Here is a 26022-nt window from a genome sequence, read left to right as displayed (position 1 = left end):
ATCTGGAATGTTCATCCTCTGCAAGCATCATGTGAGTCTTATACCGGTGTCGCATGGGCACTTTTGATCGCGATCAGGGCTGATCTGGATTAGGCTCGATCCGGATAAGGAGCTGCTACACGGTCACATTTAATTGCGATCAAAAACTATCACAATTCGTGCATCACGATTTGGCTGATGCCCATGCCAAACTTAATCTGGCTCAGGCTGCACCGCGTAGCAGCGACCAACTTGCTAATTGCGCTCAAGAAGTCCGATCCGGATCGGCCCCGATTGCAATCAAAAGTGCATGTGTGACAACTATATTAAATTGGCTGAACCATTTGCAGGTTTGGTTATGGCATATGACTTCAAGTATTAACTGAGAATTATTTATTGTAAAAGGAAAGAGGTTGGAGAAGCATGTCGGTGAGGTTCCTAGTCCAGGGCTCCACAGGCCTCAGCAGCTGAGCCCGCCAAGCTTGGTTGAGGAGTGTTACTTGAGCCTCTTCCTCGTCAGTGATCTGCTGGCCACGTTTGTTGGGAGCTAGGTTTCACTGTAGAAAGAAAAGGATGCATTGACAGCTTTAGAACATAGATTAAACTGTTGTGCCACGCTGCAATAAGGCGCCTCGTGTTGAGATCATGGTCTCGTTACCAAGGAAGGGCAAAGTTCATCATGGTCTCGTTACCAAGGAAGGGCAAAGTTCAAAGGGACACTAAAGAGAAACAATGAATCGGTTCAGATCGATAAATTGCGCTCCGAGAACTCTAATGTCGTTAATTTCGCCATCATAGTTTACTAATAGAGGACAAAATCAAGTTCAAAGTTTCATTTTCAAATTTCGCGCTGAAATCTCCCCGCGTGACGTCACGGATTTCAAAGTGTATTTATCGTATTTTGGTGCCATTGGCTCAACAATATTACAGCAAACTTGCTATGTTAAGTCCATGGCCCCCTCAGAGGACAATGTACTTCATTTTTACTGATTAGGAACTGCATAGTAGGGTAGGCGCCGTCAAAAACGTGATGTCACAGTGAATGGTGCGGAAACTTCAAGGTGGCGTCGCCACCCACATTTTGTTTTCGCACATTTTTTTGCTTACTAAGCGTCTTCTCGCAGCAAGCTTGGTGTTTTTGGTATCGTGAAAGAGTACTTTACTAATATGAGAAAATCGTTTTGCTCTTTAGTGTCCCTTTAACGTCCCCAAAGCTGGGGGACCAGTTTTCTGGGAAGGGGGAAGAATTTCCCTGTAAATCTCTATAAGAATACATACCGTATTTACTGGATTGTAACGTGACGGGTGACTTTTCATTGCGTCCAGGAAGAAAAAATAGAATTTCGGTATTCGATTAACATGAGGGTTGACTTTAGGTAGCAAAAATCCGGAAAAAAACTCGCGTTACATTCAGGAAAATATGGTAGGTTGGTGGATATGCCTCTTTGAGGAATGAGAGAAAGAAGATATGGATGGCCGCTAACAGTTTATCTACCTGCGCCTCACCCAAGACTGGCTCAGCAAACACAGTGGAAGCCCTAGCGCAAACCCCACAAAACCAAAGAAGCCATGAGGCAGGGGTTTTACACCATCACGGACTCTCAAGTCTAAATGTTTGTATTAATCGCCAGTCTCCAGTAGGTTCACTCTCAGGCAGAAAATATCCACGCATTCCTTAAAGGGATTGACAACTACCCTAGGTGTGCTGCAAAATTATACAAAGTCCATTAACTGGTGACTGAATCAAACATGCTGGTCACCATTTACATAGAAAAAAATTCTAGTAAGGGTAACAAATGTTTAACGAAAGACCACTTGCTCATAATTTCCGGGGTTTTATGGCCAACACTACAACATGATCATGACTGATGCATGCCATCGTGGATAGCTCCATAGAATTTCGCTGCATGGGGTTCTTTAATGTGCACTGATAACACATAGTACACAGGCCTCTGGTGTTTAACCGCCGCAGTCGGGATCGGCACCGTGTCATACACAATGTAATTAAGTTTACTTATCTTCTGGTGGTTCGCACTGGAGTGGAAGACTGCGTAATTTGGTCTGCTTGCTGCCTAATTTTGTCCACACTTCCACCAAAAATATACTGTACATTACGTTTTTGTATAGAAAGTGGTTACCAATAAGATTTATTCACAAGGAAATAAACATGCGCATGGATTAGAAACCCTAATAGAACAAAGGTGAATTTTAACGGCTTTTTTTGGGGGGGGTTAGATGCAACATTAATGAGAAATAGACAATCAGCCCAGGAGAGTATAGGGGATGTTATTTATAGTAATTATGATGCAAATGTGAAGAAAGTAAATTGGACGAAAAGATAACTTGTCGCCGGCAGGAACCGAACCTGCAACCTTCGAATAACGCGTCCGCTGCTCTATCAATTCAGCTACGGCGGCAGTCATCCTGCCTTCCACTTTAACGGGTACTTGGTAGTGTTAATCACCCCTCTCATAGTCATGATGGCGAGTGTCGAACACTCTTGTTCTGCCTGCTAGCGTTATGTAGCACGTGAGCTCTTTACGAGCTGGTAGCTGACCAAACTCCCTTGCATACTACCTGAAGGCATGGAGTCTGTCATAACGAGACACTTGCCTAATAGAGCATCAAGCGCCTAACGTTTGAGATCAACTGTTCGTGAGGAAAATCACGAGGCATTTTTTTTACTGCAAGCAAGTGTCTAGAACAAAAACAAGTATAAAATTTTCATTTAACTAGAATTAAATGACATGAAGTTTTGCAAATCAGCCAATAATATTTTATTTCTTTCCCAGATTTGCTTTAACATTCATTCACTCTCTCGATGTGACATTTCCTTTTTATACAAGATATCTTGAACACCATTTATCCCAAAGAATCAGGGTGCTGAGTCAAGGAACCATGTACCTCACAGCAGCTGCTGTGTTTATATGGGATACACATTACATATAAAGGTTTTCTGCCCTCCCTATACTCGCATTCATGAAAGACCAGAGAAATATAGTATGCAATATTTGCAAAGTGTCGTGCTAGGCAAGCACACAATCACACGCAACGAAACAAATAAAAGTCCAACTATTCTAGCCAGAGCATGTATATAGCAGACAACCGCTAGACTTCAACTCAGTTGAAGTCTAGCGGTTAGGGGGGGGGGAAGTGATTCTTAATAATAAAAAAAAAGCAGGAAGGGAAGAAAAATAAGAGCCCTGCAACTGTCTATCTCTGGGATGACACCTCAGCAGTAGTTCTCAGGGGGAAGATAAGGAGGGGTTAAAAGAATAATTGGAAAGAGTGGGGTGTCCGGTCAGCAGAGTTCAGGGACGGGGCCACGATCGGCCAGGGGCAGGGTACATCACGGAAAAGCGAACCTTGATCGGTGAGAGGTACACGGCTTGGCGGACGAGGCAACCATCTTGGCATGACGATCGGCGAGAGGCAGAGAAGACTAGGCATCGCGGACGACGCAACTGTTGCGCATGAATTCCACGAAGCGAATCACCCTCTAGCGGTTGTCCTGTGTCTTTCTCTGTAGTCCTTGTGGTGTTTGCTAGTAATATGGAAGCATTCAATCAGTACCAACTAGCCAGCTAAATGCATTAACGAGTTGCTGTTTGTGGCACAACCATTGGTAGACAAGAAATCTTGGTAAAGCCATGTGGCTGGTACACAGAGCCCTTGCTAGATGCCTCGCCGATGTGGCTTTACCTCTCGCAAGCAACAATTAGGGCCCGCAGGGTCGCAGGGTTCATACAGGTTTCAAAGAAGAAAATTCAAGGATATTCAAAGAATTTCAAGAGCCTGTCGCACGTTTTTCAAGGACTAAAAACGGCATCCACATGATGATTTGAAGTGCGGAGAACTTTAGGGGCCCGGCTTGTCGTCCATCCATACATCTCATGTGGCGTAGTCACGCCCACAGTAAAGAAAGGCTAGCAATGCTCAAAACCACGTTTAAATGAAAGATCCAGTTTTTAAAATAATATAATCAACAGAAGTAATTGCTGTAATTAACTTTAACACGGCAAAAAACATTTTGGAAACATGCGAGTGACTCCGGCGTTGCACAAGAGAGAGCGCCGCCGCCTCGCCAAGTTGCGCGATGGCTCCTCCCACTGGCACCTACTCTGGCGGCCAATTAGCACGTGCTGTGTTGCAACCGCACCTGCGCGGAACCTTTATAAACCACTCCTCGCTTTTCCACCTAAACTCTCCGTATGGATCCAGCTGTGCAAGAGTGCATCGAGCGTCAGCGAGCACTGGCTCGCGCAATGACAGCGTCGATGCCAGACAAATTCTAAGGTGAAGGCTCACAAGCAGCCACCATTGACAAGAGCAACAACAGCCACTGCGTCTCCGTGTGAACTCCCAGTGAGCAGCTGCAGAAGGTAAGGGATGACAACAGAACCCCGGCATCGTTAAAGCTAGGACCGCTGCGGCTCGTCAGTGCAGGCAAGCCGATCCTAAACTCAAGGTAAAGCAAGCACAAGTGAAACTTCTACAGTACCAGACTAATTCAACCATGGTGCGTGAGAAGGTAGCTGCCACGCATGTCACATGCGCCAGAATAACTCAATCACCTTTCCTGTGTGCAACAACACCAGCAACAATACAACCATACTATAACAGCATTTAATCGTCATTACACATTACCGCTCAGCACATAACATTAAAACCTCACGATACCATAATACCCACATTGCAACAACAACTATTGTTAGCATCAATAACAATAGGGGGTATGCACTTGACGTCATCCGCGAGGAGCGCTAGCGGTGGGGTTGCCATTTTGACGGTCCGCGCACTCTCCGCATGTGCTGTGTCAGAGATCCGTATGGCACAAATGACTAGAAACCTCCGTAACACCTCCTGCACGCCTACGCACGGACGGCGTATGCGAACAGACCTCCAAGATGGCACGGCGATGGTGTTGCCACCTTGCGGATCAAGGCTCAGTGCATGCCCCCTATAACAGCGCAACGGGAATCGTTGGGTGCCTAGTGCTACGCACTTCCTCAGGTTTCACAATAGTGGACAGTGTGTCTAACAACCTGGAAAAGTCAGGAAATTTGGACACATCTCGAAATGTCAGGGACTAGTCATGGAATTTCTGAAAAACCTGGCCAGGTCATGGAAACTGACAGCAGTCTGTGTGACCGTCATGGAAATAATCTTTACCTTTTATCAGAGCTTGAAAAATCGCTCCTTTGGCTGCAGTGACAGTGAACACCTAAGCAAAAGCGTTAAAAAAAATCACAGCATATCCACGGAGTGAATGATGATGAGTGGGCGAAGCTGCGGAGGTTCATCGGTAAACCCTGAATCTTCCGTGAATTCTGCCCAGTACATCATCACCGACGTGAGATCGGGCGCGTTTATACTAAAGGTTCGATGAGTTATGACGACTTGCAGCTCACTTTAATTTTACATGTACGCTGTGAATTTTCATTGCTTAGAAAACCATTGCTTTAGAAAACATCTGGCGTCTTTCGTTAAGCAGCTGGCGTCTTTTCGTTTTGCTTTAGAAACATCTGGCGTTCTTTCGTTTTGCTTTTAGAAAACATCTGGCGTCTTTCGTTGGTTATTTCATCAATCAACGGCGTTTTGAACAAAATTTTTATTGTTTAATCACGCACAGGAGAAATCTCACCAGGCACTACCTTGGAGGTAAACAATGGCTGCTAATGGGAATGAGAGACAGAAGAAGTCGGCTTTTAGCTAACACTTACACTTTTACTTCTACTAACGTTTCCTACTGGAACATGCCAATGGCTGCTAATGGGGAATGAGAGACAGAAGAATTCAGCTTTTAGTTAACGCGCACGCTGCGAATTTTTTATTGTTCAACAACGCACAGGAAAAATCTCCCACCGGCCCACCTTGGAGGTAAAGATCTGGTACTAGCGTTACGACTGGTTACGCGCTACGACTACGAGGGACGAACGGGTGCCGCCTTAAGGAGCTTCGCCCCTAAAATCTCCCACCGGCACCACCTTGGAGGTCAAGATCTGGTACTAGCGTTACGACAACTACGAGGGACGAACGGGTCCCGCCTTAAGGAGCTTCGCCCCTAAAAAAAGAGACAGTGCATAACTGTTGCTTCTACAGATCACAGAGCATCTCTCAAATCCCAAGCACGACGTTACTCACGCCAATAAGTTTGTGCATCCTTGTCTTGGTCATAATCTCGGCTCAGCTTGAAAGCATGCTGGTTAGGCGAGAAGTACCATCAGCAGAGGCTCGCCAGGCCATGTCAAGCTTATTCAGTGGCAATGAAACTGTTGCCTCCTGATACGGCAATGGTGCTGCCCCACCGTGTGTTGCAGCATGACAAATTCCTCTGTGCCGCCACAGAAAAAACACAAAAACACATATACCAGACACACAATCTGTGCTCATGTGTGGGTTGTGCGGTTGCACAGGGTTTTACTTTTTGTTAAGATGCACCAACTTGCCCAACAACAAGTTCATCAAAACTACAGAGGTCAATACATGCAAGCGTGCTTGACCAGCACTGCAAAAGTGCATTTGCAGGGGTGAGACAGCTGCGCATATTGCGCATTTTTGATACAATTCCGTTTTCCTGCGCCAAGCTGCTCCAAAAGCATGAAAATCGCAAAAATTGTGCCGAACTGCTCCAAAACAGCCTCGAAAGCCAGAATTTCTATGCCCACGTCAGCTTCGTTGGGAAAAAAGGCAGAGTTGACAACATGATTTTCCAATTTGCGCCTAGAGCAGCAACTGGGATACCAAGAAAATGAGACGTCCGCAAAACGCGTAGACGCGCCCAACCGTGCTTCTATGCACCTTTCTAATGAGGGCTCCCATGATACCGCCATAACCTCCTCTGAGTTGTAAATATACGTGGCGCCCCAAAAATGTTCTGCCGTGCCCCGAGCGTGCTGCTGCTTCTCACTAGGCTGTGTCTTCTGGCGCTATCAAGTGGCATGTGTAGTGGGAATGGCTCTCAGTTTCTTCGTTGTGCGTAACGTGCTCCTCCGGTCACAATGGTATTCACATCAACGCTGCTGCGTGTGGTCACCTATGTGCGCGTTTGCTGTGGGAGTGTTCGTACCGTTACGACCCATACCGTGCACAAGAGAGGCATCACCCTTGTTGCATCAACGCGGCGACAACTAGCTTCCTGCATACGGCGCGTCTCCGAGATGCTCTGGCGGTTTTTCACGCCGAAGCTGGCAGCGAACTGATGCGAAGCGCCTTCGTGTCGTTCCCCAATAAAAGTGTGAAATATGCTTACAACGGCGCTATGCTCGCAGTACCGTACGCGATAGTCAGTGCGAGATAGCTTTATGAGATAGTAAATGCGGCGAGGTATCTTGGCGCCCGCGCCGCGCTCTCGAAGGCGGTTCCGCACGAGGGGGCAGTGAATGGCAGTAGCGCGCCTTTGTTCTGGCCTGTTCAAAGCATGCAGTAGGTTTGACGCTACGCCAACAGCACGGCCAAGCTGAAGGCGCTTATTGTGATGTCCTCCTTACAAACACTGACCTACAGGAAGCTCTGGAGAAGCTTGAAAAGCTAAATAAGCAGATCTACAAAAAAAAAATCACAGTTTCGCCGCAAGGGCGAAGCAATGAATGCGATAGCAAGAAATCGAAATGTCACACGAAGAACCAGAAGCAGCTCGATACTTGCAGCGTGCTGCTGAAGCACAAAGAAGGACACCCTAAATGAACGCACAGGCATGCACAGGGCAAGCGTGAACTAACAACTGTCACAGTTGTTACCTCTATGTGCTTGATCAACACGCTGCAAGTGTCGACAATGGAGAATCAGACGCTTGCTTGCTTGACCCTTAATTCTTGGCTCTTACCCACTACGGGGGATTGGCCATGAAACCGTTGGTTAATAAGTGGGGAAATTTAGAATTTAGACGCTCTTAGATATTTCTTCTTCTTTTAAACTGCGGCGCGTGGAGTGACCCTCTGCGTCTCCTACCACAGGGGGCGTCTGATGCAAGGTGCACCCGGTGTCCTTTGTCTTTGTTTTTTCCTTCCACATCCCGAGTGGGTATAGAAAATGGCCACTTTGTCGTGCGCGTCTCAAGGGCAGTATTCAAAATGAAAGAAAATTAGGAGCGCTGCGTCTGCAAGTGTCGACAATCGAGAATCAGACACTCTTAGATATTTCTTTTCCTTTTAAACTGTGGCGCGTGGAGTTACCCCGTGCGTCTCCAGCCACACGGGGGCGTCTGATGCAAGGTGTTCCCGGTGTTTTTTTTTTTTTCTTCCTCATCACGAGTGGGTACAGAAAAGGCCACGCGCGACTCAAGGGCAGTTTTCAAATTGAAAGAAAATTAGGAGCGTTGCGTGATAGAAAACACGCTCACGCTCCTCCGAGATTTGCTTACCACCAGCGGTACATATATAAATAGCTCGCCGTTATTTCGCCGGCACATACGTGGCGTGTGGCTGAGTTGTCTAACGCAGCACACTGGGGAGCGAGGGGTTGCTGGTTTGAATCCGCGGTCCGGTACTTCAGAACTTTTCTGCTTTATTTTTCTTTGTGCCTTTTTTATACATACATATACATATCCGGGACATGACGGCGACTGCAAAAATCAGCCGAGGGTGTCCATATAATAGCTATCGCAATAAAATCAATTCCACCGCTAGTGAAGCAATGAATGCGATAGCATCATATTGTAATATTATACAAAGTAAGGCTGGCAGCTAACCAACACTTATGGATCCGATCTCGCGTAACTACAAAACGCTGGTGTAAGAGAATACGGCTGCTCAAAGGAGAGAAGCGTTGAGATCACAGCACTTAGAAGGGTATACGAGCCATTTGTGATGCCAGCCGAGATCGCGACCGCGCCCTTAAAGTCGAAGTCTACAGTTGCTGCTTGAGGGACACCCCCCCCCCCCCCTCGCGTTCCTTCGTGCTCCTTCAAGACGGGCGGCGCGTTTCCTCTCTGCATGAGTGGGAATGGTCGGCTCTTTACATCTCTGCCTCAGCCACGTTCGTCGCCCTCGCTCGCACGCTCTTACCCAAGGGTAAGACATATGATGCGCGCGGGATGTTATCGATTGGGACTTTGCACGGAACATGACTGCGATGCCGACGGCAAAAACCTGTTCAGAATGTCCATATAATTGCTATCAAAATAAAAGCCAAAGCAGTAATCTGCTAAATTGTATCACTGATCTTAAAAAGGCCTACTGCTATGTAATTGCAATTCTTGTGCAATCACATTTTTTTTTCTTTTTTCACGTTTTTATGAAGTGAACCTAGTTTGCAGACCTTTTTCATGCGTTTCTTGCCCGGGCTAGATAGGTCGCATAGTATTTAAAGAGGTAGTATAGTTCATAACTGGCGATACATTCTCCAAAGGCTGCTTCTGTGTTACGTTTATCCTAGGCCAACTTAAATATGTACTTGTCCCCCCCAAGTTGCTACAAATCTGTTTTTCAAGCTCCTGAGATGACATAAAAAAATTCCGTTAACTGCTCCAAATCAGGGTTCTTCTGCTCTAAAATCGAAATTTTGCTGCTCAAATCTGCTCCCAAATCAATTTCAGCCGTCTCACCCCTGCGTTTGTGAAAGTTTGATTGCACAAGAGAGCTCTTAGTGACACTGTGGGTGTAACTATGGTAAAGTTCTCATAAATAACTAATGCTCAACACTTCTTGGGCAAAAATTCCTTAGACAACGGACGAAACAGACAGACGGGCGCAAGAAGTGTTGATCATGGAGTACCACCTAGCTCGAACCCACACCTTGTTGAACTAATGCCGTTTGTGAAGATGGCACATTGCCTTTCACATTGAAATTCTTCCGTGGAGTGGGAATTTTCAGTAAGCAAGGAACGTCTTATGGAAAATATTAAGGAGTCGCTTGAGCATAAAGGCGACTGTACATGAGGTGGTGTTGCAGAAGTTGACATAACAGACAAGATGATCGACATGGTTTGAAGTGCCAGTATCGGATGGAAAGGAGACATGGAGAGGAAATTGAAGGAACAGTTGGACTTATCAGATGTTGAAAGAAAGAAGATAACTGGCTCTTGTGAACGAGATTGAATCGTAAGATGCTAAAGCTGATAGAAGACACACGACTTCAAGACTCTATGGTGCAGCAAGAGCTTGAATCTTTGACAGTAAAACCATTGCCAATGCAAATAAACCAGCTTTTCTGTTTGTAGATACAGTTATTGTTTTTAAATATTTTGTTTATTGTAAAGGATGCTTTCAGCCAATGTAATAAAGCGGCATGGCTTGCAGTTTACCTGAGTGCTCCATCTTTTTTGAAACCACTCGAGGGTTTGTTTCCAGTGCACAGAGTTTTACAAGCAGACTTACCAGTCATGTAATTTGCTTAGAATCATCATGGAAAAGTCAGGGAATTTGGAAAGATTTGGTAGATACTCTGAGTGGAGCTGCATTTCTGTTTTTCTTTACTGTGACAATGTTTCAAATACTGACTTAAGGTATCGCACTTATACAGTTAGAACTCAATTTAATGAAGTTGTGGTGACACTGCGCACAAACCAGCGCAGCCTCCACCTCGTCACTAGCTAGCCCGGCGTGACACGGCTGCATGCTGCACCACGCCTCCGATAAGGGACAGCGCCACCGCAGCGTCATCGGAGGCTTGCGTCACCGATGGTGGCTATAAACCCAAGCTGCCAAGCTCGGAAGCTCTCATTCCTTCGCTACCCGACTGAGCGCAGCGTCAGTATGCTCGCCCCGCTGCTGCTACTACGCTAATAAACAGTCGTTACGTTTTATGTTGGGATGCGTCCTTCCATCTATACGGCATCCCACAAAGTCATCACCACGTTCGAATTACTTTGTTAAATCGGGAAGGGGGTTTTTCAGTCCTTCGAAAACTTAAACTGTAACAGACACACCCAAAATCTACCACAGCATTGTTTTTGTTGCTAACCCACACATCCTTGTGAGAAAAGTGTAGTCAGATTTACCGAACGTTGAGCCTCACGTATGTGGTCCAGGCAAGGGAGGCCAGGTAGACAGTCACATGAAATATGACATGCAGCCGAAATGCAAGGGAAGAACGAATGCAACGATTTTCCGAGCAGGGCGAGCACGAAAGTTGCGAGATGATCAGGGTCATCTGTCGCATAAATCATGAATTAATGAAAGCACACAGTAGTGTTCCTGTGGAAGCACTGACGGGAATAAACCACCGCCACCCGTAGTACCACCTGGTACGTAACAGCGCGACTGTTGAGTCCACTGTTCTGTGCATGTGAGTAACGTGTAACGATCCTCTGCTGGTTCCTGATACGCAGGCGGGCGAGCTGTCGAGCTTCTTCGGCATGTTGTAAATAAGTGGCGACATCGAGATTGTCTTCGTCGGTGGTAGCTGGAAGCATGGCGTTGAGCGTCGTTGCCGGGCTCCTTCCGTAGACCAACTTGTACAGCGACAGCTGCGTGGTTATTTGTATTGCCGTGTTGTATGCGAAGGTCACGTACGGAAAGATGGCATCCCACATCTTGTGCTCGACGTCGACGTACATGGCCAGCATGTCGGCGATAGTCTTGTTTAGACGCTCTGTGAGGCCATTGGTCTGAGGGTGGTAGGCGGTGGTCTGGTGGTGACTTGTCTGGCTGTATCTCAAGATCGCCTGAGTTAGCTCCGCAGTAAAGGCGGTACCTCTGTCAGTAATGAGGACCTCTGGGGCGCCATGATGCAGGACGATGTTCTCAACGAAAAACTTGGCCACCTCGGCGGCACTGCCTTTGGGCAGGGCCATTGTCTCGGCATAGCAGGTGAGGTAGTCGGTAGCTACGATGATCCATTTGTTTCCGGAAGTCGATGTCGGGAACGGCCTCAGTAAGTCCATCCTGATTTGCCGGAATGGCCGGCGAGGTGGCTCGATCGGCTGAAGAAGTCCGGCTGGCCTTGTCGGCGGTGTCTTCCATCGCTGACAGTCTCGGCAAGTCTTTACGTAGTGGGTGACGTCGGCAGTGAGGCGAGGCCAGTAGTACTTTTCTTGTATTCTCGCGAGCGTGCGGGAAACACCGAGGTGTCCAGCCTCGGGTTGTTGTGTAAAGCTTCCAGAACCTCTGGACGTAAGGATGAAGGTACTACGAGGAGGTAGTTGGCCCGGAGTGGCAAGAAGTTTTTCTTTAGGAGAATGTCATTTCGCAAGAAAAACGACGCCAGTCTTCGCTTGAATACCTGTGGAACAATGGTGGCCTTGCCCTCAAGGTATTCCACAAGACCCCTGAGTTCCGGGTCGGCTCGCTGTTGTTCAGCGAAGTCATCAGCACCGAAGGTTCCCAAGAAGTAGTCATCATCCTGGTCGTCGTGTGGCAGTGGGTCAACGGGGGCACGGGACAGGCAGTCGGCGTCGGAGTGCTTTCGTTCGGACTTGTAAACAACGGTAATGTCGAATTCCTGAAGTCGCAGACTCCACCGTGCGAGTCGACCTGAAGGGTCCTTCAAGTTAGCTAGCCAACACAAGGCGTGGTGGTCGCTCACAACTTTGAAAGGCCTCCCGTAAAGATAGGGGCGGAACTTTGATGTAGCCCAGATGATGGCAAGGCACTCTTTTTCTGTTGTGGAATAGTTTGCTTCCGCCTTAGATAGTGACCGGCTAGCATAACTGACAACCTTTTCTAGTCCGTCAGTCCTCTGCATTAGGACGGCTCCGAGCCCTACACTGCTTGCATCAGTGTGGATTTCTGTGTCGGCGTATTCGTCGAAGTGCGCAAGTATCGGCGGCGTCTGCAGGCATTGTTTCAGTTCTTGAAATGCTTCAACATGTGCCGTTCCCCACTTGAATTCCACGTTGCTTTTCGTGGGGTGCGTTAGCGGCTTTGCGATCCTTGAAGATCCTTTGACGAAGCGCCTATAATAGGCGCACAAGCCCAGAAATCGGCGTACGGCCATCTTGTCGGTGGGCGGCGGAAAGGCAGCGATGGCAGCTGTTTTCCGTGGGTCCGGGTGAACTCCAGACTTGCTAATCACGTGGCCCAAGAACAAGAGCTCCTCATACGCGAAGCGGCACTTTTCTGGCTTCAGGGTGAGTCCAGAGGTTTTGATTGCTTGAATTACAGCCTCAAGGAGCTGCAGATGCTCGTCGAAGGTTGAGGCAAACCCAATGATGTCGTCCAAGTACACGAGGCAAGTTTGCCACCTGAAGCCTGCCAGTACTGTATCCAGAACGCGTTGGAAAGTCGCAGGCGCCAAGCAAAGACCGAAGGGCATGACCTTGAACTCAAAGAGGCCGTCTGGTGCTATGAAGGCAGTCTTCATAGGTCAGCGTTCGTTTTGGCAACAGGGAAGCAACCCTTCCTCTTTATTTGACCAAGGGGTCGTCACCGACGCTGCTCGGCAGAAATTGGATTTGCGCACTGGGTGTTCGGCTGCCAGAAGGCCAGGAAGCAGCCCTGCATGTCGTAGAAGACATCCCGAGCCGTCCAACAGATTTCCAGTCACTGTTCCAGCTAGGGGTGGGCACATTCGCCGGTACGATTGCTGGCATCCTGTACCCGAGGGAGTCTGGCCTCGGTTTTTCAAGCCTCGCCCACTGCCGTTCGCACTGAAGGACGGGGTCACCCAGGAGCTGCAACGGTTGCAGCGAGAAGGCATCCTGGTACCAGTCAAGACTGCGGAGTGGACCACACCCACTGTTCCAGTCCCCAAACGAGACGGTAGTGTCAGAATCTGTGGGGATTTCAAGGTTACGATCAACCCCGTCACTACCGTTGAAAAGTACCCACTGCCTCGTATTGAAGATCTCTGGTCGGCATTGTCTGGTGGACAGAAGTTCATGAAGCTCGGCCTCAGAGACGCTTACCAGCAGCTGGTGCTCCAGGAGGCCTCACGGAAGTATGTCACAATATTGACAACTATGGGGCTTTTCCAGTACACGCGTTTACCATTCGGCGTGGCCTTGGCATCAGCCATCTCTCAGAGAGAGATGGACAACCTTTTCAGGGGCATGAGGCACGTGGTAGTGTACTTGGACGACATCCTTGTCACCGGTATTGACGACAGTGACCACATGCAGAATCTGCACAACGTTCTGGCCCGACTTCAGTATGCTGGTCTCAAGCTCAAGCGGGAAAAGTGCGTGTTCATGGTTCGCAGTGTAGAATACCTGGGACACGTCATCTCCCAGGGCAGCCTGACTGCGGCCCCCTGCAAAGTTGAAGCTGTGCTGAAGGCGCTGAAGCCCCGAAACAAGAAAGAGCTGCAAAGGTACCTTGGTCTCATCAATTTCTACAGGAGGTTCCTGCCCAACCTGTCGGCACATCTACAGCCACTGCACATCCTGCTTCGACATGGTCAGCATTGGGCGTGGAAGAAGGAGCAGGACGTGGCCTTTCAGCACAGTAAGGAGCTAATCACCAAGGCACCGGTGCTGGTGCACTTTGATCCAGCCACGCCTGTCGTCCTTACCGTAGATGCATCATCATACGGTGTAGGAGCCGTCCTAGCGCACCGAGACAAGGATGGCCAGAAACGCCCGGTGTCGTTTGCTTCTCGTCGTCTTCACGCAGCAGAGCAGCGTTACAGCCAGCTGGACAACGAAGGCCTCGCCCTCATGTTTGGCGTCGAGCGCTTTCACCAGTATCTGTGGGGCCGAAAGTTCGAGGCAGTCACGGACCACAAACCACTGCTGGGGCTACTGGGGCCAGACAAGGCGATCCTCGTGCAGGCATTACCTCGAGTGGTACGATGGGCCTTGAAGCTGGCGGCCTACAGCTATCAGTTGGTCTACTGTCCGGGAAAAGACGTGGGGCCTGCTGATGCCCTGAGCTGGTTGCCGTTGCCAGAGGTGCCTGCTGCTGTTCCAGAGCCAGCTGAAGTGCTCATGCTGGAGCATGCGTACCCGTACTCTCCAGGTCTTCTGTATCGCAGGCGACAAGTCAGGATGCGGTCCTGTCCCAGGTGGTGAAGGCAGTATCCCGAGAAGAGGATTTGGTGCAGCAGTCCTACAGCCACAAGGCCGCTGAGCTGAGCCTGGAGCAGGGCTGCCTACTTTGGGGTTCCAGGGGGGTGATCCCACAAAGTCTGCGGTCCAGGGTCCTGCAGTTGCTGCACGCAGGGCATCCTGGCGTAGAAAAGACCAAGATGGTGGCCCGGTCCCACGTTTGGTGGCCTGGCCTGGACCAGGACATCGCTCACATGGTGCAGAGCTGCCAAGTCTGCCAGGAACATCAACGGGCCTCGCGTCATGTGGAGATCACCCCATGGCCATTCCCAGAGGCTCTGGTCCCGCCTTCATGCTGATTTTGGGGGCCCCTTCAAAGGCCACTACTTCCTGGTGGTGGTCGACGCATTTTCAAAGTGGGTGGAAGTTCTACCTGTCACCACTCCGTCAGCAGGTGCGACCATTGCAGCACTGCGGCAGGTCTTCGCCGCCCAGGGGCTGCCGGACCATAGTCTGATAATGGGCCCGCTTTCGCCAGCGCAGAGTATCTGGCCTGGCTGACAAAGAACGGAATCCACCAAATGATGGTTCCCCCGTACCACCCTGCTTCAAATGGTGCAGCTGAGCGGGTGGTGCAAACTATTAAGGACAAACTTAAAAAGAGCCAGGCTGGGAATTTACGTACGCAAGTTGCCCACATGCTTTTCCAATACCGAACTACACCCCATGATGTCACGGCCGTGCCCCCTGTGAGCTCCTGCTGGGACGGATGGTGAAGACACCGTTGGACATTTTGCATCCAGACCTCCGGTCCACAGCGCTCCTCAAGCAGCTGAAGCAGAAGCTGGCTGCTGACAAAGGGTGCCGTCTTGGATTGTTGCCTGAGCCTGGAGTGCCAGTATTCGCCAGGAATTTCCGTTCTGGCCCACCTTGGTCTGCTGGACAAGGGTTCTTGCCTGCAAGCTCCTCCTCTCTGCTCGTACGTATGCAGGATGGAACCACATGGCACCGGCATGCTGACCATGTGAGGGCTAACCGCGGGACCCGGCTTGCATCCACAGCAACACCAGCTGCAGCCAGTGAGACGACACCCACTACGCAAGGGACAGGCGCCTCCAGTTGTGCGCCACTAGTTGGGCCACCGCCAAGTTCACTGCCATTTCTGTCAACCACGGCAGAGCCTCAGGATGAATCAAGCACAGCTCAGGCAGCACCTGATGCTGCCGCACCTAGTCCCTCAACACCTGTACCCAGGCGGAGCACTCAACGACAAAGGGCAACAGACCGCTTTTCGCCTAAGCTAACGTCAAACAGGCTGGAACTTGTTTTTTTTTATTTGTGTGCAATAACTGGGGGTGAAGGATGTAACGAGCGTGTGGCGCCCTGCCTAGCTTAGTTTCGTTACCTCGCCAGGTTCGGCAGGCAACCTTGGTGGCGTGTGGATAATAAACACTGACGAGCACGCCTCGGCAGTCGGTAGCTGTTACCCCGCCATGCGTTTGGGTCGTCCTTGCTAGAGCACGGGTGCCTCGGCGCCCCCTCGTCCACGGTCCCGGGGCAGATCGTGACATAGTGCTTTTTCTGTGGATAGTGTGATCGACTTGGATCTCAGGTCGATGACTGCACCATGAAAGCTTAACCATTTCGGCCCTGGCGGTGTCAATTGACACCACCACACAACATTTCCCCTAGCACCTTGGAAATGAAACCCAAACTGTTCATTCTTGGGGGAATACTTCTTCAATGATGCCCACTGCGATTGACACCAAAATTGTGACATCCTTGCTGAGCTGGGAGCCGCAAAGAAGACGAAGCTTGAGCAAAGTCATGGGTGACGCCGAGGCGGGTAAGCGACATTTTCGGGTCGACGTATCGAAGCTGTTTCAATGAGTATCACACTGAAAAATTAGACATCGTTCACATTTTGTGTACTCTAGTGAGTAGCAGGAAAAAAGAATCCATTTTTCTCTAACGACCGCTGACCCCTGATGACCTAATTTGATGTTATGTCTGTAAATCCATTATTACTTGCACGACTGGCTCAATTTTTCGTTTGTAGTCTTTGAGGTCCTAATTATTAGTAAAACACGCACAAAAAAAGTCTCCGAACAAAAGAAAATATCCAGGGCTGAAAGGGTTAAGAAGTCCATACCAAGGATGACATCTCTCGAGCAACGCTGCAGGACTACGAAGTTCGTGGGATAAATCCGGTTGTTAATCGTGAGTCTCGCTGTCCAGATACCCTCCGGTGTAACTAGATGACCTCCAGCTGTCCAGATATCGGGGCCTTCCCAGACTGTCCTAACTTTCTTCAGCTTCGTGGTGAATGGTTCACTGATGACAGAATATGTAGTCGGCTCCGGTGTCGACGAGAGCTGTGACACTGTGGCCGTCGATAAGAACGTCGAGGTTGCTAGTTCGTTGTCTTGCGTTGCAGTTAGGTCGTGGCGTCGGGTCACGGCTACGTCGGCTTGTTCCGCTGCTTCCCAGTTGAATTGTCAGGTCTTCTCCGTTCAGCTTGAGGCATGTTATTTAGATATCGTCGCGGCGGCGGAGGATCTTCGGTATTTCTTCGTACAGCAACCGCACCTCCATCGGTTGCTGCCCTTAGTTTTCCGGAAAAGGCCTAGGTGACCGGCCCCGACTTGGGCCAGTGTATGGTCAGCGTTGGGGAGAGACGTAGCAGCCTGGCGACAGCAAACGGGAAGGTTGTCGGGGTGTCCACTGCGCTCCTGCGAGGTAGTCGGCGATGCTCGTTCACCCCGCTGTAAAAGCGGCACGTCAATGGTGAACCCACGCAGCCCCATCTGTCGGTACTGGCAGCGGCGGTAGGTGTGGCCAGCTTTTCCGCAATAGTAGCAGAGTGGGCGGTGGTCGCGGGCGTGCCAAACGTTGGTCTTCCTCGGCGTGTACCGCTGGCGGCGGAACTGCTGCAGCGGCGCGGTGTCTTGACGTGCGCAAGGAGGGTGGGCGTTGCGTCGGGTTGCAGCAGCATAGCTCGTGGCTTGCGGCTGAGGCAGTGGCGGTTCAAGGTTGCCCAGCAACTGCTGGATTTCTGTTCGAACGACATCTGTGATCGAGTCCACTTGAGGCTGTGGTGAGGGTAACAGCTTGCGCAGTTCCTCCTGCACGATCGCTTGGATCGTTTCGCGCAGGTCGTCGTAGCAGAGGGCATGGACAGCTGGGCTGTCTTCAGTCGAACGGCGATTGTGCTGGCGGCTTTGCATTTCCAGCGTCTTCTCGATGGTCGTTGCTTCAGAGACAAATTCTTGAGCTGTCAAGGAGGGGTTCTGCATCAACCCGGCAAAGAGCTCTTGCTTTACTCCTCGCATGAGGAAACGGACCTTCTTTTCCTTGGTCATGGCAGGGTCAGCGTGGCGGAATAGTCAGGTTATTTGCTCCGCGAAGATGGTTACACTCTCGTTTGGGAGTTGCATCCGTGTCTCCAGCAAGGCTGCGGCCCTTTCCTTTCGGACGACGCTTGTGAAAATTTCCAAGAAAGCGCTGCAAAAGATGTCCCAGGTTCGAAGAGTGGATTCCCAATTCTCGATCGTTAGTGTACTAACCACATGCACCACTCGCTTGACAGGAAAAAAAAGCAGCATAAATGCAGGACACGATGAACCGACGCGTGAGGCGTGAACTGAAGAATAGGACAAGGCATGAACAAACAGAACACATGCAAACTCGCACGGCGTATTGTTTCTGTAATGGAAAGTTTGCCGAACCGACATTAATCTACCACAGAAAGCAGGTCGCACTGTGGACTTTAGACTGCACTGGTCCCGAAATTCAAAGGTTTTTAAGGGCAGAATACAATTCCAGGACCTTCAAGGGCCTTGAAAACATGCTTTTAAAATTCAAGGGTTTTCAAGCGCCTGTACATACCCCGAGGGGGTGTTCCAATAAATGATTTTTAAAATACGAGCTCATCGGTGACACTGAGGGTGTTATAGAAGCTTTGAGAGCAGACTCATCAGCTAAGGAAGGGGGAGGGGCAAGAGCGTCCTCCCCCCACCGTATTGGGTCAAGCAGGGACAAGGAGGATACGTCCCCGTGGTTGACATATCGTAGCAGCCCCAATTACTATCTGCATTTGTCCTGGAGAGGTGTACTACATTACTGAAATGAACTGTGCATAAAAGCACTTCCGAAATTTGATTACAAGAATGACAAAATTATTTTGTTTGCCTCCCTCTTCCCTCAGGGCAAATAGGGAACCAATGCCTACGTCCGAGAGGTAGTTTTGCCATAAATAATGCAGACGTTTCTCTCTTCAGAAACGTCAAACAATGGTCATCTGCTTACTGTTTTGTTTTATCCAATGTTCATGTGAGGTAGCATGTAGTACACTGCACCCATGCTGTTTCCAACAATTTGTGCCTCAGCAGGTCACTTGTCTTGTACTGAGTGCACAACAATGGTACTTACAGATGCATATCATTTCCAAACCCACTGGTGGGCTTGCCATTGCAAGCTTTGCATCTCTTACATGTCTCATGAGCAGAGCTCGAGAGCATTGTCAAGCAAACACCTAGCTAGGTGTTTGCTTGACAATGCGTTACCTAGATTTCACTACAGTAAAACCATGATAACTCAAACTCTGTTATGACAAAATCCTGCTTAATGAAGAATTTCTGTGGTCACATATTTTCTAACATAGATTTCACAGGAAAGTTCGAAGTAGCGACTGCACCATCCCGGCTAATTTAAAGATTTTAGGTGCTGTGTGGCAATGCCCAAACATGATTTCGCTGAAAATCTGGGGAAATGACTGCTTTGGAGCCACAAGGCAATGGCACATAGTGATGCCCATTGATAGGTGAAGCACCCCAGTCTCACTGCTGCCAGCGGGGAAAAAAAATGTAACAGTTGATGGTTTGCCTTGCAGTCAGCTGACATGCACACCTGTGGAGATGTGCTTTATTGCAACATGGCAGTCACACATGGGCAGTATGTCACGTGCTACTTGTGAAATCACCATGTCATAATGCAACTATTTGCATACCTGCCAACTCTCCTGATTTGCCTGCGAGGCTCCAAAATTCCTTCGAACCCTCTCGATTGTACGGGCAAGACCATACATGCTCCGAAAAATGGACTAAACCCACCGTGAGAACAAGGTAGTGATAACTACAGACTGGATTTTAGGCAAATGCCTATTTTGTTCCTTGCGTTCCTATCGCCCCATACTGATATATGAGCATGAATTTGAGTTTAAGTAAGGCTTTTAGAGTGTTTTATAGTGCCTATGAATGCTTATTTTTGGAATTTGTGCCTAAATGCCTATAAATGCTCATTTTCAAAACTGGCACCTATAGGAACACTATTTAACCTCAAAATTCGCTTTCAATCGCAGTTTGAGAGCATTATTCATGTTACAGGGCAACATTGACTGTATGAAACTCTATGGGATTAAACCTAGTCCTCTAGTTCTGGAAAACAACCGCTAGCGGCAATGAAATAGGACGCACCGGACACGATATGCTGCCACGCTGACATGACTCAAATGAATGGCGAATGGGGAACTGTGGAGAGCCGTCAGGGGAAAGAAGAGTCAAGAGCAAAAGAAAGAAAAATGTGATGTGCATGCAGCTTTTCTTTTGTCTGTAATCTACTTCTTCAGGTGTTCACCGACAGGGGCGAAACTTACCCTATGCGATCAGACCCGGCACACACGATGCATCCTTCCCTTTTGGTCTCTTAACGGTCTGGCTATCTGCTCCTGTGCTGCCCTTCTCAGCCATGTCGAGAAGAAAGAGACCCTGGAGTGTGTTGATCCGACAGTAGACGCTTCACTCACGATACTGCAGAATAAGAGCAGAGACAGTGTTCTGTGAACCGTGCGGGAAAAAGGACAATTGCATGGCTATGTTCAACTGCATGTGCCTTTGTGCCATCATAAACAATACTATTTTAACAGCGAAGCTGTTGTAGCTCGCCATAGTTTGCCTGGTGTTGCAATAAACTATCATTATCATGCTGGCGCGCGCTCTCTCTTGGTCATCTTCTTCATCTCCCCTAACATGTGCACCGGTCATCATGCCGGCACGCACTCTATTCGTTGTCTTCTTCATCTCCCCTAACACGTAAGCCCAGTGGGCACTCTCCTGCTGCGACGAATTCTCCTCTGTGGGATGCGAAAACACGGATGGCCGAGTGAATGTGTACAGAGACGGAAATAAAGAGACAGAAAGAAAAACGGACACAGAAAGGAAAAAAGGAAAGAAATAAAAAGATAGAAAAACAGAGAAGGAAAGAGAGAAATAGAAGTGAGAAATACAGCGACAGAGAGAGAGTGAAAAATCATGTAGCACTAGTGACATGATATCTTCCCACCAAAACTACGTGACATGTTCCCGGCAAAATCGCATAGCACTAGTCACGTGACATAGGCTTGGGAGGGCAGCTTCTTCTTCCTCGGGAGTACTCGCTCTGCTGTTGCTTCCAGCCTTGCACCACTAGTGCAGGCTAGCTTCACTACTACCCCAATTTTTCGCACCACCAGTGTGCAGCTGCCCCAATTTTTGCTTTGCTGTTGTAGATGGTCGCAAACTTTTTTTTTACATTATTTGCATTTATGTAAAAATTTATTGTGCCTACATTTATGCCTTTCTCTCTCTTTCTGACTTGCTATCTCTTTTTTTGTGTCTGTATCTACATCTTTCTCTCTGTCTATTTCTTTCTCAGTCTTTCTAACTCTTTATCTTTATTCCCTTTCTGTCTCTCTATTTCTTTTTATATCTCTTTCTCTGTACTCTTTCTCTTGCCCATCAGAGTTATTTCATCCCACACCAGACAAATCGATGCACATGTTCTGAGAGCGAAGCAGAAGGTGAAGAGGACGAAAAGAGCGTGTGCCGGTTCATGATAAGTTTTCTGTTCGATTTGCACAGACTATGGTCAGCTCAAACAGCTCTACTGTTAAAAAGCTCGAAGCTCAGACCTACACCATACATCATAGCCGGGTGGGCACAGATGCCCACTTGGTTATTCCCAATGCCAATGAGTTTACCCATGCCCGCGATGCGAACTGTTCCACTGTGACAGGCAATCGACCTCTAATTTGGGAGAAGGCATCCGGCAGCTTGATCCACTCCTCGCTTTAATGAAATTTGTAAACATTATCAATTGGCCAGGTGTACATTCCTGCTCTTGCACCCTGAACTCTCGAGGGCCCAGTCAATCTCCCTAAGAATGCTGCAAACGGGTACTTATCTGTTGCCTTTAGTCTACAGTAAATTTATTGATGGCTTAAAGCCGCAAAGCCCTTAATGTGACAACAGATGATGAACGTTACCTCACGTGCTCTGGCAATGCATAGCACTGCACGATGGCGAGCCTCTCGGCACAGATTATGCCTGGAGGATGGCAATCATCAGCTCAGACCAGGAGATCCTAATACGGGCTGTCCAGGAGGGGCTCGCCCTTCCAGTCTCCACGTGGGTGCGGCCCGCACCAGGTCCTCCCTCTCAAGGGTAATCGGCTCCTGCGGACAATTTATGAAAAAGTTCAATGACTGACTGATTGATTGTCCAGTGCAGTTTTAGTGTCACTGCTTTTTACTTTCAGTGTCTTTTTCTGTCAATATTTCATAAAGAAGGGAGGAACCTTTTATCTGGGATAGCCTGAAGCTTTGTGTGTGGCACCTCCATTATGTTATTTATGTTGTGTGTCGTGATTATGTTTTCATTTTATGTCACAGTACAACAGAAACAATCTACATTTCACCTGCTTTTGCTTGCTTCTTACCATTCAAAACGAACTGCAGGGGCTATGTACACGGATTAAACAGGTCGAAGACAGCCTACAGATCCTCAAAGAAAATGAAAAAGCTATCTCACAGCTGACGAAAACAGTACGGGAACTGGGTGCAACTGTTCAAAAACAACAGGAAAGGCTTGTTAGCTTCGAAGATAGGAGCCGAAGGAACAACTTAATGGTATTTGGCCTACCAGAGGAACCGAATGAAACACCACAAGACCTGCGCAGTAAAGTGCTAAATGATGTAATGGAAAAGAAGCTGCATGTTACGCTAAACACTGTCGAACGCTTGCACAGAATAGGAAAAAAGCAGACCACGAGGCCTCGCCCTGTTGTTCTAAGATTATATGATTACAGGGAAGAAGCGCAGCTCTACAAAAATTGTAAGAATCTGAAAGGAACTGGTATTTCAGTCTCAGATAACTTTTTCAAGGAAACCTTGGCTAAACATAAGCTGCTTTGGAACTCTGCTGCGAAGGAAAGGGAGAAGGAACAGCGCGTGCGTTTTGACTACGACAAAATATACATTAATAATGAAGCGTTTTCTTGGGACTCCACAAAAAAACGCCGAGTCAAGGTTAAACGTAGCCCACACCCGTCAGCGCAAAGAGGCCATGATTGAAGGTGTGCGCCTAACAAAAGAGACAGCTTCCGTCTCGTCAATTTAAATGCTAGAAGCCTGGTAAATAAAACTGGCGACCTGGAATACACCCTAGCCAATTATGACCCACACATTGTCACAGTTGTGGCTAAATCCTGATATTCGATACAATGAGTTAGTACCACCTGGTTATAAGATAATGCGGAATGATAGTGAATCCTGAGGAGGTGGCGTTGCCATAGTTAGAGATTATGTTGAATGCATCCGTTTGCAAGGAATCCAAAACCACGAGAGTGTATGGTGCAACGTCAGGATTGGCAATGCCTTTGTTCTCCTCGGGGCTATCTACAGAGCGCCTAATAAATCGGCTTCATACTTGCAAGATATAAAAAGTTATTTAGATCAACACAAGCCGCGACATGGTTGTATTATTCTTTCGGGAGACTTCAACTTACCAGATATTGACTGGGATTCTTTTACTGTAGGTTCACAAGAGGGCCCAGAGTGTGATATATGGAAATAATGCTATAACAAATAGCTTTTTTCGTCCTTTCGGCTGTTTATACATATTTCGAAAAGTACATGTGGTGCACGGAGTTCGTTATGATCTTTATCTAGGTTAGTGTATTTAAAACAAAGATAATTAATTTGGCTCTCTTCCCCTATTTCTCTTGCCGTGGCAAGGTGCTACCGTTCTGAAGACAGGTGGTACATATCCAGAAAGGTGCACGATTGGGTTTGATGGTAGAGCATGGTTTAAGTTTTAATAGAGAGCGCAATAAAAACAAGAGAGCATTCTATTCTCTGTCTCCTCTGTTCTTATTGCGCTCCCTATTGAAACTGAACTCATGCTGCCGTCCCCATTATTTCGGGACATGTGCATGTCGCGCTATCTCCTGGCGGCGGCAGGGAGCCCTGCAGTAACTGAATGGGAAGCATGGACACACATAGGCGTGCGCAGGGTTCCCCATCAGGGGGGCGAAGGTTCATCGCAGTGCCCCCCCCCCCTCACCCTACTATGTCAATGTATGGGGCAGATTTTGCACCCCCCTCTTAGGTGATTAGGGGGGGGGCGGCCGCCCCCCCTGTCCCCCTGTGCGCACGCCTATGTGGACACACACACAAAAATAATATCTCACGAACAAAATATGGTACTGAAAACGACTGTCGGTTTCAGATACTAGGGAACCAGTTGAACAATTTAGGCGCAATTCTAATAACGTGCTGCAAAGCGCCTACCTTCCCAGGCCATTTAAAGATTGTACCATGCAGCCTGTGAGAGCCGCCTAAATTCAGACCCACTTTGGCTTCTTTCGACTTCGATTACGAAGCTCAAAGAAGAGGTTGAAAAAATGACTCCCGGTTTTAGATTGGCTGAGAAGCGCTTGTTCAATTGATAGGCTGCTTTATTGTGTAGCTAACGCCATGTAACTTCCTCGGTCGCGTTTGTCGGCCTTGTTGTTTCCAAAGTCCACATCTGTTCCTTCATTGTATCAGAGTATGTCGGAACAGCTCGCGGTGCTGAAAAAGTTTTTGAATACAATGCTCGGGAGCGTGTGCGGCAGAGCGAGGCGAAGAGGGTGCTTCAATGCTTCAGTAAGTCAGTCTCACCACTGGTGCATTTAGTGGCAGCTCCCTCAACTCCATCAATGTCCCCAATTCCTGAATCACCGTTTTCTGCTTCAATATCTGCTACGAAACGCCCTTGAGGATTCCCACTGTATTTGTTGAAAAAATATGCATAGTATACCGCTGCCGAATAACTGTTCATCGTACCCAGTATGTCCGGTCACCTGTTACCACAGTGAGACCCTTTACCGTAAGAATTACCGTAGATTAAAGCATACTTGTTAGTGTACCGTGTGCCAACAAAACGTAGATATTTGCTACTAGATATACGCCTTGCTGTCGATTCCATGTTCGGGCAACACGACCTAGATTATTGGCCCGGGCCCCTGTCGGGCCCGATCTGCGGTCGGGCCGGCCCGGGTATGTGAAATTTTTTCTCGGGTTCGGGCCGGGCCCGGGCCGCACACCAACGTTGCACCGAATATCAACATGATTCCACTCCACACGTGAAGTCAGTCTTGGCTCGAAACTTTCTGCTCACCTTTATCTTTCCTGCTCAAATAAGTGCTTCAGAGTGCTGGTACTGCAATCAGCTCGGTTCTCCGCAGCGCCAGATATCCGACTCCGCAGATCCATCAGGGGAACTGGAGAGGGCACCTGCATAAATAAATAAAAGATCTTTCCCTAATTCTTACACCGCGAAAGGTGCCGGACTTTTCGGCGTGCATCGTACTAACGCGCACTCCAACCTTTTTAGTCAATATCCCGGGGGAATGCCGTCAGATTATCAACAAAGTGAGAGAGCTTATAAACATGTTGACTCGTCGTCGAGCCGCAGTTTTCGTGTATAGCGGTCTTAGAATGGCTCTGTATAACGCAATCTAAATCGAAGTAATCAAACTGCGTGACAAATGCTCGATTAGGCGAACTCAAACGCCCGCCGAGTGTCGAAAAAAAGGATCGCGTTTCAACCGCCGTGCACCTCAGTAGATTAACCCGGCAAACGCTCTGGCGTTAAACCCTTCTACATCAGACGACATCGCCTCCCCATTTCAGCCCTCAACGCGCCTTTAATTGCGGCTATCATTTTCCGATACGGCAAAATCGTGAAAGAAAAACGAAGGACCTACCTCGCATTCAACTACCATCTTTCCCGCGCTGACGATTTGCCTGCCGAGCCTCTGAGCAAAACAAAAACGTTGCCTGAGCCGTTAACCTAGGGAAAACAGAGCGATTCACAGAA

At 48.5% G+C, this 26022-nt stretch overlaps 1 long non-coding RNA gene across 5 annotated transcripts; it reads right to left on the bottom strand.

The window, feature by feature from the left end:
• On the bottom strand, window positions 1-25954 carry LOC119379423 (uncharacterized). Of its 5 annotated transcripts, XR_005181176.2 has the most exons (6): window positions 25529-25877; window positions 25321-25436; window positions 22146-22334; window positions 20499-20652; window positions 6124-6313; window positions 1-536 (listed from the first exon to the last, which is right to left on the bottom strand). It is a non-coding gene; the product is annotated as an uncharacterized LOC119379423 (long non-coding RNA). The 5 variants fall into 5 exon arrangements; XR_005181180.2 differs by lacking the exons at window positions 6124-6313; window positions 25529-25877 and adding an exon at window positions 25910-25954; XR_005181178.2 differs by lacking the exon at window positions 6124-6313 and having other exon boundaries at window positions 25517-25860.
• Window positions 25955-26022: the final 68 nt, after the last annotated feature.

This window comes from Rhipicephalus sanguineus, chromosome 1 (genome assembly GCF_013339695.2).
Source record: "Rhipicephalus sanguineus isolate Rsan-2018 chromosome 1, BIME_Rsan_1.4, whole genome shotgun sequence".
Classification (NCBI taxonomy): domain Eukaryota; kingdom Metazoa; phylum Arthropoda; class Arachnida; order Ixodida; family Ixodidae; genus Rhipicephalus; species Rhipicephalus sanguineus.
Note: the sequence above shows the minus strand (reverse complement) of the source record. Positions and strands in the feature narration are given on the sequence as shown.